This window comes from Otolemur garnettii, unplaced genomic scaffold, assembly GCF_000181295.1.
Source record: "Otolemur garnettii isolate 467f Iridium unplaced genomic scaffold, OtoGar3 scaffold00083, whole genome shotgun sequence".
Taxonomy (NCBI): Eukaryota; Metazoa; Chordata; class Mammalia; order Primates; family Galagidae; genus Otolemur; species Otolemur garnettii.
In genome coordinates this window covers 2,893,325-2,897,284 of record NW_003852478.1, presented here as the reverse complement: position 1 = coordinate 2,897,284, position 3,960 = coordinate 2,893,325, and the positions used below count along the sequence as shown (strand labels likewise).

Sequence of the window (3,960 nt, the reverse complement as noted above, 5' to 3'; positions counted from 1 at the left end):
ATAATCTTTCATTGTCCCAGATATTTTATGCAGGTTATTAAATGCTGCTTGTTTATTGTTTAACTTGGAAATTATAGTTTCAAGCTAGAATTGTGTTCACTAATGCTGATTGAGAATAATGTTTGAATCTTCACATGTCAGAGAGAAAGTTTTCCTCATTGGGGTAATTGAATTTACATACTCTATGAAGGTGTATTTTTTGGCAACCATAACTTATAGTATGTACCTTTAGATTACAGTACAAATATTAAAATATTTAGTAATATAAAATAAATATAGAGTAAGCATGCATACATAAAATTCTGCAATGTATATCACTTCAATTAATTTTCATAGAAAATTTGTAGCTATTTATTAATATTGCCATTTTATATATGAAGAAGAGTTTGAGTAACTCAGAGTTTTAGTAACTTGTTTAGGCTCAAACACATGCTAAGTCTGAATCTGTTTGTCTATCCAACATGCATGGACTTCCCACTGAATTATCACAAAAAAAAATTTTTTTTCAGTCTATCAGATATTAATTTTGTCCCGGTAAAATAAATCAAAATGGATCATTAACTTTCATTTACTTATATTGTCTAATATTATTTGTATTGTTTGGTTCAGTTATAATTTTGCAGATATATTTACATAAGAATAAGGAAATTATATGAAGTCATACTAAATTTTTTTGTAAGCCAATAATCTGTCAAATAAAGTAGAGCATGAGAGTATTGTAACTGACTGAAAATTAATCATCCTTTCTTGTATTTGTCTTTATCTGTGTTAAGTTGGGTTTTACAAAATCAATTGGGTTTGACTTTAGTAAATTACTCAAATGCCATTAAATATTAGATGTCCAGGTTAGGCAATAAGACTCATTTATTGATGAAATTTAATTTGAATTATCTCACAAACTATTTCTATGTAATTACCTCCATAATGTAAGTGATAATCTATTTCCTTTCTCTCCCTAAGTAACAAATGAAATTGGTCTATTTCAAAAGGAAAATGGATTGCTTTTATTTCCCACTTATAATTTATGCAAATGGTTATAAACTTCTTGATACATTTTACCAAAATTTAAGTGATATAAACATTTTGAGAGTAAATATGAACATGAGATTATGTGAAATACTTATTTTAAAGAAGAAAATATCTGAAGTCAATATTGTGTTAAGAAATACACAGATTAAAATCTCTCTATTTTCTTCATTTAACAAAAAAAAGTGCTCTAACCTGTTTTTGTTCAAATTGGAATACCAGGGATACGATTTGCTTTCAAACTTAAAGAGTTTCTGTCCTGTAAGAAAAAAAACCAACAAAACCACAAGACATAAAGCAGCACTTTTAAAGAGACCAGACATCAGGCAATAGAGGAGGGTTATTCTTGAGAAACTAGAAACAAAGAAGTGAGTCCTCTAGTTTTGAGAGAGGTTCCAGAATTCTGTGAGTTAAGGAGATAAAACTTGAGAGTTCAGAGAAACCAAGCAATTTCACAGTACAAACTATCAGAAAGTAGAAAACTCCATTTAGAAAGAGAAAGAGTATTTAGCTCACGTGACCATTGTAGAATTACCTGCAGCAGACTGTGTCCAGCAGGATGCAGGGTTTCCCATTCAGCACACAGTAAACCATTTCTCCTGGCTACTTCATATGAACGGCATTTCTGGTCCATTACTCATTCTTTCCCGACACCATCGTATGAAGGTATGAACGGCGTATTTATAACTTCAGAATTGACTCTTTCTTTCCTTTCTTTTCCCAGTTTATTTGGTTTTAAATTTGTATTTTACCTTGCTTTAGACGCATAAACATTTTAAGTTACATGTGTTGAATCTACTAATTTGATGTCCTTTTGTTGCTTTTCAACTTAGAAATAATTGTCACTGAAGAATCAATACTCATGCATGTATTTCTGCTCAATTTTATCATTTAATAAATTTGGGGATTTCTTGTGATGACAAACAATTATTATGTTTTTAACAACAAAGAATGAGTCATCCAGGTTAATCTTTCTTTGGCCTATGGTGGCTCCTGTCTTTGTGTTATGAGAAAACACATCGTTTTAATTCATTTATTTGACACGATTTATTAAGCATATGCTGGACACCGGGCAAGTCTTTGTCTTCTTGCAGTTTAAGTTTTATAGAGAAGGAAAAACGAAAATTGACAAAAATGTTAAAATTGTGATTTGACTGGTACTGAGAGAACAAGAGATGAATAACCGCAGGCCCACATGAGAGGAAAAACATGATTAAATTGAAGTTGGGGGAAGGGGCTAAGTAAGCTCTTAACAGGTACATTGTGGGGGTATATGGTAAATGTCCTGGGTGAAGGACTCAAATAAAATTCAGACTTTTCCTAATAAAACAAACAAACAAACAGTTCAATGTGAGTTTCACTGGGAACTTTCAAACCATCTCATGCTGCTATTTTCTTAGTTCATCTGTTAGATAGATGACAAGCTGCTATAAACAGAGTGACTCCAGAGTACAGTGGCTTAAGGAAGATAGATGTCATTTCTCACTCATGTAATAGATCAGCCCTTCCTCCTGTGGGGTAACTCTGCCCTACAAGGTCTATTGACAATCCAAATTCCTTCCCCCTTGTTACTCTGCAGTATTTTTAAAGCAGACGTCTATGGACACTGAACCACCTCCTGTTTGTTTAAATAAAGTTTTATTGGGACATAAAAATAAATAAATAAGAACTTTAGGAAAAAAAAAAAGAAAATGAGCAAACTGTCCAGACTACCTTCAAGTTTACGGTGAATAATGCCCAGATGACAATTTCTTTTATGAAATATTTTCCCAGGCAAATCCAGAATTTAATGATGTCTTGGGCATTTTAAAATTATTAGCATTAGCTAACTAAAATCTTGGTATGGTGATGTGCTTTACTCTAGTGATAGTTGATCAAGAAAAATTAGACATAGTAGGTGAAATAATAGATCATAACAAAACTAGAAGAGAGGAAGAAAAGAGACAAAAAGGAAAAAAGCAGAGGCTGCTGAAAAGCAAGAATTCGGTGGTGCTCCTGTTACAGCTGAGAATTTCTTACATGAGAAGGCCAAGTTTGATGCAGAACTCTTGGAAATTAAAAAAAGAAGAAGAAGAAAGAATAGAAAATGGATGAAAGAAGAGAAACAAGCAGGAAAAAAAAAAATAAGTATGAACCTTCTTGAAATAGAACATAGTCTTGGCACATCTGCTATCCTAAATGAAGTGCACGGCTGGGCCCGCCTGAGCCCTGCAGGACGAGGACACCCCAGACTCGGATCTGATCCCGCTGACCCAGGAAGTGGCTTTGCTGACTAATGGACTGTCTCCACCTGCTGCGAACCCTGGCTGCCATGGCGTCCGCGGCAATGCTCAGGGGGTTGACTTTCCTTTCCCTTCTCTGCCCCTAAGAAAAGGTAGTTTCAGGAGAAAATTCTTTTGATAGTGTTCATCACTGAGTTTAATAAACTGACTTTAAAATTTCAGAAAGTAAAAATAAAGAAAAAAAGGTAACGTTGATGAGAATTCTGAAAAGATGAAAAGAACATTGATAGTGACCAAGGCTATCATTCCTTATAGAACGGCCAGCAGGTAAAAAGTGGAAAAGAGGTTGTGATTTTTCAAAAAAAAGGAAAGAAGACACAATAAATAGGGCAGAGTGAGATGGCAGGAGATGAGGATGTAGTCAGATCCTGCAAACATGGTAGGTAGTGATCATAATTACAGCTCAAAATAAATACTTAAACGGACAGCTAAAATGTACTATTGTACTTGTGAAATTCGTGCAGAAAATAGGCTTTATATAAATTGTTGTTGAAGCTTGCCTGGCTTCCTGGAAATCATTTTTATATTTAATAAGAATGGCCTTTTAATTTTATAACGATTTCATCTGAAGCTAATGTTTCCCAGAGGTACAGCTATTATTTTTATGGTGGTAGAAAGAGTCTTTCAAATCTAATACCCTTCATTATGTACA

The 3,960-nt window shown here is 33.5% G+C and overlaps 1 pseudogene; it reads left to right on the top strand.

The window, feature by feature from the left end:
• The first annotated feature begins 1,638 nt into the window (after window positions 1–1,638).
• Window positions 1,639–3,302, top strand: LOC100965213 (annotated as a pseudogene).
• Window positions 3,303–3,960: the final 658 nt, after the last annotated feature.